At 37.1% G+C, this 12,265-nt stretch overlaps 1 long non-coding RNA gene across 3 annotated transcripts in view; it reads left to right on the top strand.

The window, feature by feature from the left end:
• LOC109145180 overlaps positions 1–12,265 on the top strand; it is a 114,924-nt gene that overhangs the window by 85,398 nt on the left and 17,261 nt on the right. For all 3 annotated transcript variants that reach the window (XR_002046454.2, XR_002046453.1, XR_002046455.1), the window contains one exon: positions 11,378–11,471. This is a non-coding gene — a long non-coding RNA (uncharacterized LOC109145180). The remainder of the gene's footprint in view (positions 1–11,377; positions 11,472–12,265) is intronic.

The raw sequence follows: 12,265 nt of genomic DNA, 5'->3' as shown, positions 1-12,265 counted from the left end.
AAGCTTCTTTTAAAAGCAAAGGAACATGATAATGCAAAAATTTGATGTAGAAGGTCATAGTTAATCTAACATCACCTTTCTGGAGAAGTTCACACTGACTGGAAAATGGGGTAGGGTAACCCCCATTTTCAAAAAAGGAAAAAGGAGCCTCAGGATCCACAGGCTGGTCAGTCTCACTTCCGTGCCCATCAAGATCATGAAGTATATCCTCCTGGAAACTATGCTTAGGCACATGAAAAATAAGGAGGTGCTCGTTGACAGTGAACATGGCTTAACTAAGAGCGAATTGTGCCTGACAAACGTGTGGGCCCTCTAGGGTGGGGTTACAGTGTTGGTGGATAAGGAAAAAGCAATTGACACCATTTACTTGGACTTACGCAAAGCATTTTACAATTTCCCACACAACTTCTTTCTCTCTAAACTGGAGAAACATGGATTTGACACATGGACCGCTTGTTGGATAAGGAATTGGCTGGATGGTCACACTCAAAGAGCTGTGGTCAATATCTCAATGTCCAAGTGGAGAGCAGTGACGAGTGGTGTCCTCAGGGGCTGGTATTGGGACCGGTGCTGTTTAACAGCTTTGTTGGTGACAGGGACCATGGCATGGAGTGTACCCTCAGCAAGAATGCTGACAGCACCAAGCTGTGTGGTGTGGCCAACATGCTGGAGGGAAGGGATAGCATCCAGTGGGACTGTGACAGGCTTGAGAGGGGGACCCATGTGAAACTCATGAAGTTCAACAAGGCCAAGTGCAAGGTCAGGGCAATCCCAAGCACACATACAAGAGTAATCCAGTGCAAGGAGCAGTTAACATGGCTCAGTTTAACATTTGCTGCTAATATCAAGAAATGCCCTTTAATACTTACCTGTTCTCTCGGGGCAAATTTAAACTGTGGTATTATTCTAATGTACATAAGTAGCATCTTCTCCTTGCAAGCAAAAAACCCCAAACTCACCGCAACCAACTTTGAAGAAATTCTTAGTAGTTTTAAAATTCCATAACTTTGGTCAAAGGACTGAGAAACCAGGTATTAAGGATTTCAGGCCTGTCAGAAGCTTCTTCCAATAAGAGGGCTTCTGTCATTCACAGTTGGGCACGTTCAAGTTTTCCTGCATTACTTACCTTCATGCTGACAGCTTGAGCGTCTCAGGGGACTGTGGGATTTTCTTTCCCCTTTTTTTCCTTTCAAAGTGTTTGGAGTGTCAGAGGGAGCTGAGGAGCAATGTGAAGGAGTGAGAATGAGATGGTTTTTTTGGTGTTTCAACTACTGTCTATTAAATTTCAAACAAAATATTGGCAATTTGTTAAGCTTTCCCTCCCTAACTAATATTTAAAAGCATTCAATTAAGACTGTATAATGTGTTCAATGAGTTAAACCACCCCATGATATTAGAAAAATATTACATATATAAATAAAATACATCAAAGCATTAAAAAGCTATTACACACTCCGAACATAAAATGGCAGAATAATGATGGATCCTGCCATGCAGCAAACATATTCAAAAATATTATCTTCCTGGTAATGAAATGCCATCCGATTCATTTTAAGCTAAATACGTTAGACATATCAGTGGAGTCTGTGCTGACACAGCAGCGAGTTGAAATTGAAAATCTGAAATTATATATATGATTGGACACAGTGTTAAAGTAATTTATAGGAAAAACCACAAATGTGCTGGGTCTGCACCTTTTCGTGAACTCATTTTAGAGAATCAGATAGAGGAAAACTCTACCATTTCTAATGTGCAGTAGAATGGCAGCTCGCCAGGACCCCAATATATTCAGTATGAGGGGCAGAAAGAATAGGAGAGAAAGAAAGAGGCTAGTGAGACTTGATTCAAATTACAACAATTCTGCATAAGCCATCAAGAAAATGGCATTCGTTTTCATTGCTCTGACCTAATATGATATAGCAGCTGTAGGAACTATATTAGCTATCAAGACAAGAGGGAGATAACGGGGAAACATTTAGAGAGGAACATCAGGATAGGGCTAATTTCAGCTCAGCTGCAGATGCTTTGCATACTTTGCCATGGAGAGCAGAGTGGCAGCAGGAATCATTATGACGGTCATCTGATACCCAAAGTTTAGGCTGAATTCAGTTTCTGCTGACTGGAATGGAGCCTCGGTTATTACAAACACACACACGCATACACACGCACACACCCCCCTCCCCTTGACGCGCACTGACAATTTCCCCACTCTCATAAGTCTTTTAGTCTTCCTGGCTGTCTCCGCTTCAGTCAGCTAAAGAAAACCAAAGAAACAACGAGCATCAGAGAAGGTTTTTTCCTTGGAACAGCTCTCTGAGCCTTACTTTCAAGTATCTTTTACCCTATTTCATGTAGTTCTTTCCTGAAAATACTTTTCATTTGTTCTGGGAAAAGAATTGAAGGAAGAGGCAGGAATTTACTATTAATATATAGATGCAGTCCTAGAATTACTATTACAGTTGTTAACATGATGATTTATAGCTTTATATTTATTTATTGCTTGTTAATCAGAAATAAGGTAATTGGTGTGATGCGAAATATAGATAGATGTCTTCACAGAGCACTTACTTTCTAAGCAGATCAGACACACAAGTAATTTTGGGCTTTTATGTTAATATCTTACTTTATCTCCAACAAATATCCTAGATTTGCCATATTTTTTAGAGCACCATTGTTCTCATTAGGCTTCAGGGTGACCTGGTTGAGGCCTTCCATTACCTGAAGGGAGTCTGCTGGAAAAATTGATAGAGATGTTTTCCAGACTTGTAGTGACAGGACTTGCCCAGATCAAGTCCACCCTTCTGGAAACTTCCTCCAGAGAATCCAGGAATGATCTGTATCATATTTGTACCTTATCTATAAATCAGATTCTGCTTCACAGCTCCTGTTTGATGACTTCACTTCTAGTTCCACACTGTGTCGGGTTCCCTCTTCACATTGTTGGGACATGACTTTCAGTCCCCAGGGGTTCTCACCCAGGTTGGATCCCAGAGGCACATTTCTAGTTTGAATTTGGGATCTTTAGAGATCTGCTTTAGAGTGTTCCTGTGCACTTCCTTTCAATTTTCTCAAGGAAGATATCACAGCACTTTTCATTTGAGAAGTCCCTCTGATAATGATATAATGAGAAAAAGATAACTTCATCTTAAATGGCTTATTCTCTAGCTTTCCTGTTTTTTTTTTTTTTTTTTTTTTTTTTTCTTTTTTTGGTCTTTTTTTTTTTTTTTTTTAATTTGTTCCAAGGACAAAGTTCGTGGTCCAAATGGGAAACTTTTACACTTTCTGAGTATGACTCTCTACCTGGGTATCCTTGCTAAGCCTTCAGAAGGGCTGATGCTGACTGGAGCTTTTTCCTAATTTCACAAGGCTGCTTTGCGGGCAGTTCTGTCCTGAAGAAGCTATGAAATAGAAACAGGGTACATAAACGAAGTTAGCATACATCTCAGAGCTACAGTGTAGGACAACATTTCAGCACGTTCCTGTTTCTATTACTGCTACTGACAAAAATATTTCCTTCGCTACATTTCCTTGAATATTATTGTCAATGCTAAAGGTATTTTGAAATAAAATATTTGAAGAGCAAGAAGGAATTGTGTCTGTCTCTCTTGGTTCTGATTATGTTTGTCCCAGAATATTTAAGAAATGCGAAGACTCCTACTCACGGCTACATTTACATTATTTGGTGTTCACAATAATAAAATGAAGGCCATTGCTTTCAGCAGTTCACCTGGGTTCCCTCACTGAAATGCTTTCTGGATATGCCCTCTGATATTTGTAGGAAGAAGGATTGAAAACACAGTGTTTCTTCCTGGTAATTACTTACTAAACAGAATTAATTCAGTACAGCTGATGTTCAAGGAGATTAAACTTAATGAAGGATTACAAATCTGTAATCAGCATTTTACAACCTATGTATGTGCTGGTGGATTTGTATACACAAGATGCAAGGATCCAACTGCTGATTTTTGTTCTTTAAGGATTATTGAATGAGTTTTCTGTTGGGAAATGGGAGGTCTCTGATTCTCTCTGTCAGCCTGGTGATGGGTCATGATTTTGCTGTTTATTCTGCTACTATTATTATGTTTCATGATGACTTGGCCTGCAGGCTTAAAGGCAAGCATCATATTTCTTTGCAAACAACAAATTTCTTGCATTCACTGTGAAGCTAACATTGGTTTAGCAGTCAGGGATTTTAACAAAATACAGCTCAAATCAGTACAATGAGTAGGGATGATGATGCACAGAATTAGATGTTGGGCAAATTAGTCAGCAACTTACAGAACTGAACATCACTACTCCTCTATGGGATGTCAAGAACACTATGAAAAGTGAAGAAGAAATATGCTAAGGTGGTCTACTGCAATCCCACAGTAGGGTATTATCAGGCAAAGAACAGAGAGAATCACTGTTGAGATATCTAGACAGACTTACTTTCTGATAATCATTATTAGCTCAGTTACCTTTCTTTCATTGAATAACTGTTTCATTGGATACTACTTTAATTACACCACCATAACTGAATTGGCAAAGTTATTCAGACTGCAGACAATTTACAGGCAGTTTTGAAAATGATGTTAAACTGCAGTAAATTAATCTTGTAAATGTGCCCAAACTATTTTTATGTCTGAAGATAAAATAAGAAAGCTAGTAAATTATTTGGACACCCTAAAACAACTACATACACTTGAGAATCGGAACAAGTTTTCAATTTTGTATCTTTTCCTGAGATTTGTTTTGGATGTCCAGGCATGGTTTCAGAGGGCTTCTGCCAAAATATTGGAACAGATCCTTATCTCCTCTATACTGTCATAAACCCTGGACTATCCTGTTGATTTCAAGGAAGTTATTGCTGGTTCAAACCAGTGCATGTAGCTCAGAATGTCAGAGCTCTACTGATATGGATAGTATTCAGTTTAGATGAAAGTGTCATTACAAGGTTGTGTAACTTTCCTGTTGTAAATCAGAATATTTGTGCTATGTGCTGATTAGCATTTCTCCTTGTAAGGTGTGGTAATGTTACTGGTGCTGTACTTGCTACCCATGTTCCAGTTTTGCTCTCAGTTTTGCCAGGGATGCTCTCAGGTAACTGCATTCATATTGGACCAACTGTTGCATTAAATCTGAACATGATATTAGAGATTGGGTACACTAAGCCAAATCAATTGTTTTTAACAGAGTTAGTTATTGTTAGTATGAAAATAATTACCAAGAGAGTTTCATGAAAACAAAAATGAGCATAAACTTTGCCCTCCATAAATGTGACGGCTGGTAAGACAGGCAAGCCCCTACATCTATGGGACAGACTGTCTTTTCTCACAGACACCATATCACCGAACAGAAATGCAGTTATCGTTTACAACTTTTCTGTATTTTCATTAAAATCTTCTCATATGCTTGATATTTCAAATTCTGACAGGCAGTAAATGAGACAGACAATCTGTAGCAAGATTTAGACAGAGGCAAGTCCCTTTCCTAAAGGTGTAGTAATAGTAATAGGAATAGGGATTAAGGTTGTTAATCTGGCTGTAGTGGGAGCTCCACAGCAACAGAAAAAAGCCCCAAAAACCTGTAGGTGGTTCTCTTTAGCTGGTAGAATGCAACATCAGAATCCATGTGGATTTTTTTTACTCCTGAGCTGGTGCTTAGTGCACTGTAAAAAAATTCTGCTTCTTTGTCCCATTTAATAGACAGCAGAAACCCCAAATGTCTTGTCTAGAAATGCCTGATAAGAGGAGGGTGTTTTTTCTGCAACTAAATGAATAGAATTATCTTGAACAAACCCAAATGTCATCAGTGACAAATCTCGATAAAGATGTGATGTAGGGCTTTCCTCATGTTTTATGGCAATTTGCATCATTTATGGCAGACTCGTAATGATGCAAGTAGCCATCAAGTAGGATATTTCAGGCCATTGAAATATCATAAAACTGCAGGAGAAATAAATTATCATCCCAGAGCTTTGTACTCAAATGGCTGTTGTGAAGAATGAACGTAAACCAGTCACAAAGGTTCCACAAGTTTCCTGGGCACCATGCCAGCCAGAAATTATTTCATTACAATAATTCTTTGTTGCTGCCAAAAAAGTAGACAAAAGAAAAGCTCATGTATTATATTGATCAGGCTGAATCAAAAAGCTTGTATGAGCTGGGATTTAAAAAGCGAGAGAAAAGGAAAGGGAAAATAAGAATGATATTATTGAACACAGAACTATAATTTTGTAGTTTTTTTGTTATTACTTGTTTTCTCATTTCAGTAAGAGTTTAAAATCTTTTTATCAAGGTCTGAAATGAACGTATTTGACCAAATGAGAGAACAGATAATGCCTTTTTCACCGAATAAACTTTTGACACCTATTTGTAAGAATCAAGCTTGACTCTACACTATAGTCTCTGACTTTATTAACGTTTTTTTCTTCTACTCGTTATGCACTTCAGATATAATTTAAAATTTATATGAATTACAATGAATTATGATTACATTATTTTAATTTTTAATTTTAATCTGAAATGGATAAATTTGGCATAAAATATGTTCAAATATATCTATTTAGGCCAAGAAGGCCTATTCTGTGTGCTGATAGTTTACTGTTTTGCCTCCTTTCCTTTACTACTCTTCTTCACCTAGGAGCCTGATTCATTTGTGGGTGCTACATGTCCTCTGTTCTAGGCAAAATTGACAGAGATCACACCATTCTCTTAGCTGTTTTTAAATTTTCCAGAGAAGGTAGTTTGATTGCTTCATTAACTGCTTAGGAACCTTACATTTTTTACAATTCATCAGTACATTTTCCATGCACCGACAGACACATATAGTGTTAAAGCCATATAAAAGAAATCATGTTATTCCTCCCTGTGTCCTTCAGAACCCCAATGTTCTGCAAGTATGTACTATAAAGTCTACGCATTTTGGTACCCATTTATTTGAAGTTATTCAAAAGTCCTCTGCACATAGTCCTGGGCAATTGCCCATGGACAAAAATATCCAAGACCAAGCAGTCCTGTTGGAGCAAGCTGGTGATCCAGTTGACATCCAGAGATCCCTTCCAATCTCAGCCATTCCATGATTATGTGGTTTGAATATTTGTTCATCATGAACATACCTCAAAGATGGTTAACAGAATGGTTCCATAAATGGGAAAATATGTAAATAGCAAGGAGTGGCAAGAGTAGAGGGACAGATCTTGGAGCAGGCCATCCTGTCAGCTTGAGTATGACTCATATACTAAGTGTTTGAAACAAATGTATTTCTGGAACATTCAGCTCTCTGCTGACTGATATTAATCTGTTGTCTTCAGCTGTGAAAAATATAGACTGTGAAAAGTCCAGAGTTCCCCAAGCATCGCGATGCTGCCTCCTAATTATGCCTTGGCTCTGGTGCATGTAACGGTCTATGGATGAAGCCAGCAGAGCAAGAAAGCTGTGCTATGTAGATCTTATGGTGCAGCATGTGTGGTCACCCAGCCTTACTGTACCCCATTTTCCCTTCCCAGGGAAATGAGAGGTACACAGCTGGCTTCCTCCCTAGCACAGCAGGCTAAGAAATTCCTATGCTGCATAGGTAACTAGGAAACCTTGAGCATCTTGAAACACCTTGCAGGTGGCAGGTGTCTGGCTGCTGCTGCTAGCATAGGAGGGCACTGCAGTTCTGCAGGGTTGAGAAATCTGTGAAACAGCAGAGCACTTCTATCTCAGTGTTACAAATGGCTGAACCATGAAGCTAAGTACAACCTGCCCAACAAGGTCTGTGGCAAGGATATGAACCTGAGCCTACAAAGTACTTGGGAACATCAGCTCAGAAACTGTATGCGCAGGAGATACTGAAACATCTTCGTTTTTCTGAAAAGAATTATTTCAAAAAAGGAAAAAAAAAAAAGCAAAATCTAATATAAAAATACTTCTTTTGTCTGTGATTTTTAAAAGAAAAACTGTCATTAAAGAGTAACAAAAGGAATCCAGTGTAGTCTATTTGGGAAATAAAATTTCCAAGCAAAATTTTTAACATTTCTGTCTTCAGCTTTGATGCACCAAAAGGAATTTAAAATAATTTTATTTTCACTCTTCCTTCCATAATGTAGAAGTAATCTGGCTATTTATTTATTTATTTTTATCTATGAGCATTCTTATAACCTTACCTTTTTGAAATGATCACAGATTTGTTTTTCTTTCAGATTAGATGAAAGTTTGAAAGGGCATTTGTAAAGGTTTTGTATTCTCCACAAGAATGCTTCCATTTGATGGGATATCTGAGATGGCTTGATTATTAATATCAAAAGAAAAATTGAATTATGGACAAATAATTTTCATATTTATAAATGATAGAAGAATTTTTTTGGGGAGGAAATACCTAATTTCCCAGTAGCATTAAATGCTGGAGGATAATATTAAGGCAAAGGTTTTAGAGAAATTAAGAAAATTTAGATACAAGCCAAACCCCATCATCCGTAAGATAAATATAATTGAATTTTCATATGTAAGTCATATATAGCCTAATTTAATTAGAAAAAGCCTGAGCAGTTCACTAACTGTAGTGACAAGGAAGCAAATGAAAGGCAGTTTTCTGTAATTGTATTCTATATAGTATTGCATTTTGTCCTGAAACCATGTCTATTACTTTTGTAGAAACCTTTTTCCAGATGAGATGCAAACTGCCAGGAACTTATTAGGGCTGTTCCACATTGGATCTTCCCTCTTTATTTCCTTGTAATTTTTTCTGAGAGAAAAATATTTTTTGACTTGTGGTGCTAGTAACAGGGAATACATTTTCTATTTAGTGGCATTAATTATGTCCAAGGCTGTACAATTTCAAACTGGTTTTTCACATTTTCATTTTCTTGTGTTGCAATTGTGTGTAGTTTACCAGTGTTCTTAAGTGTTAGTGATTTCAGACACTACTTAGACATTTTTTTTTTGTGTCTTACTGAGAACCAGTAGCATAATCTCTAAGCTCAAATTCAAGTTAAATGACCAGCAAGTGCAAATTTAAGAAACATCAGGGTAGTCCTCTTTTCTCATGCTGGTGCATGCTGTTTCCTCTTTCTGACAATAAGTGTGGTATTCTCTTTAAAGCAATTTCTTATTCTGGACTGCCTTACAGGGTAAAAGTTATTATTTTGTTATTTTTCTTTTTATCATTGTTATTCCCTCATACACCCCCTCATGACACAGGGTTTCAACTGTGTTTGCAGAATATGTGAGTTCAAACCTCTTCAATTAATCAGCATTTTATGATGTCCTGAATCACTTTTTTAGATCCATTCAATGTTTATGGACTTCTCAGCAAAGGGTAAACTGCTCAAGTAAAGAGACAAGACTGAAAAAGTTCTTTCACACAGATAGCAAGAAAGAAGAAATACTCTATCTAAGATGAGTATGTTGTAGAACTGCAGTGAGGGAAATTATTTTAAAAGTGAGAGATGACCTTTGGAATCCAATTTAAGACCAGAAAAGGAGTCAAAATGGGAGGAGAGGATGGAGGGAACAACTCTATGCTATTGTCTGTAATAGTAAATGAAATGTCTGTTACATGTTAAATCTTGATTGTAATTTTCCCTCTTTTGCTAGTGATAGCAAGTTATTGTAATAATGGAGAAGAAGAGCAAGGCAGGAGATATCATCCCTATCCCTGCAGACCAAACCTCTCAGTTCAAGTCACAATATGAGCCAATCCAGAATGGAGAGCTGGATCCAGGATTTCCAGTACCTACTGGTCTGCTCTAGTAACTCTTTTTTCTTGAGCAATGGAATGTCCCCATTCAGAGCACAAGTACAACAAGACACCAGACGAGTGCAAGCAGCTGGCATTCCTTCATCCCTTCCTGATCAGCCTGGAGAAGAAAGCAATAAACGTTAATGGTGTGTGAGCTTTCTTACTGGGACTTCTGGGTTTTCCTGAACCCAATAGGCTGCTGACAAAACAAATCTCTGCTAAAGGCAGTACTTATTTCAAATAATCACAGATTTTGCTGAGATCTCTCTTTCTGAATGCTCTTACATGCAGAGCATCTGAGGGATGAAAACAGGGTGAGTTTTAGGAAAAATGTAATACACATAAAGATGCAAAACACATCCTTGTGTTGTGTTCCTGAAATACCATGGTTCAGCAGTATCATTCAGTCTATATGGAATAAACCATGCAGAATTCATGGTGGCCTGTATTCTGAACCAAGACTTTACCTTTCTTTCTGTTAAACTGAGATTCTCTCAATTGTTTCCTTTAGTTTCAAAGACAGGATCTTTGTTTTTAGTTCCACAGTCTTAACCCAATCTTACTGAGTGAAATAATATCCCAGCATACTTCTAAGCATGAGGCCAGAATAATATTTAATAATTTCATAATTCAGTATTTATTTGTTACAAGCATCTTTATTTTGTAGTAAATCCCACAGATCACAACTGAAATCAGGGCCAAATTTTATTTAACACTGTGCAGTTTTTAAAGGCAATCTCTGCTTGGAAGGACTTAATTCATATCCATTAAAATAGTAAGAGCCAGCTTCTAGAGCTGATCATCTAGCCTGGGCAGAGATGAGATAAATTGTTGATGTCCTGATGTTTTTGTGACAGTGGATTGTCTGTGCTCAGGCTTCATTTACAAGACAATTCTGTCTGTTTTAAAAGCCCGTTTGAGTCCTTACAGCTCTGACATGACTTATTTGCTGCTTTTATAACCCCATATTTTTGTATATAGGGACATTTTTGCAGTAGTTGTGTGGAAGATGTAAACACTTTTGACCCTTGATTTGTGCAGAGGCCTCTCTGGACTAAAGTGATATTGCTCCTATGGCATGGTATAGAATTGAAGTACAAGAATATTTAACATTCTATAATGAGCCAAACTATATTTAGCATTCAGGTGATCTTTTATCTTCTCACAGTGTTTGTGACTCTTAAAATTAAAATAGCTCTCACAGTGATAGCTTGCCTTTAATTATTATTATTATTATTAATTACTATTTTATACCTCTATTATTTCAGAAAATTCACAATAGTTTACTGCACTGTTGCAGGCAGTTTTACAAGCAAAGGTTCTTGCTTGTCTGTTTCTTGCATTCTGTTAAATATTTCTTATTCCTTCAGACTGTTCTATAAGGACCATTTCACTGTCCCCTTTGGCTTCTGCATCTTGCTTCCAGCATGAACAGACAGGTAATAACCATTCAGCGGGGCCATTACCTCTTCTAAAGACTATTATGAAAATGGTCATTATACATAATGGAGATTATTACAGGCAACTTGAGATTTTTTTACATACATCACTACAATAATAGGTGGCCCTTTTTAGACTTACATATTGGTGGGAATAATAGTAGGGCACAAAACACATGGCAAATGTTGCTTTTTATCAAAACTTTTTTAGCTTTTAATGTATTTTTTTCTAGATTCTTGTGATATTTACAAAACTTCTGTGAACACCACCTCTTGGGAAGTTTACCAAACTAGAAGTGTAATAATGAAGAGTTACAAGTTTAGAAGGTAGGTGAGGTATATCTTTTTCTTAAAAATCTATGAAATTATCAGCAAAAAAAAGAGCAATATTTTAATACAGCAGGTTTCCAGGCAGGTATATAATTACCGAAACAGCAAAACCTCTATTTTTAAAGAATTGCAAGCTGATCCCCTATCGAAAAAGAGACCATATGAAACCACTACTTTTCTTTTTACTGTAGCATTTGTTTTCCAATTTATCATATTCCTTTTTCACTTCAAGTTTGAAAAGCAAAATCTTATCGAATTCAAGGATTATCTGCAGGGGACTCAAACCTAAACCTTGAAGAGAGATGTCTTTTCATTCCTGTAACTTTCACTTACTATCCACATCAGTTACAAGCATATCGTGTATAAAACTCCTTCCATATAATCTGACCTACTGCTAAGAGAAATACCAAACAAACCAAAGTGGGTTCTCTTCTTGGGTTTGGCATAAATTTTACAGATAAATAGACTGGGTGGTGAGGGTGAAGAGGTGGTGATCTTTTTTTCTAGATTATTCATGATTCTCCCCCAGAAGAAACTGGTGTTATTTGTAGCCACCCTTTGAAAGATTCTGTGTTAGCAGGCACAGCTCCAGTGTGCCAGATTTATTTGTAACTATCTCTCTATTCCTCTCAATTCTACCCAGTATTTAAATCACAGTTCAAAGTAACCCTCTGCTAATAAGAACTGTGTTGATATGGGATTTTTATGAGTATTTTCCTTGTCTTGATTATACCTGCTTCAAGTTGATTATATGCCTTTCTTCTTAAAGAACATTCTCTCTTTCTTTTGGG

Source organism: Corvus cornix, chromosome Z, assembly GCF_000738735.6.
Source record: "Corvus cornix cornix isolate S_Up_H32 chromosome Z, ASM73873v5, whole genome shotgun sequence".
NCBI lineage: Eukaryota > Metazoa > Chordata > Aves > Passeriformes > Corvidae > Corvus > Corvus cornix.
Note: the sequence above shows the minus strand (reverse complement) of the source record. Positions and strands in the feature narration are given on the sequence as shown.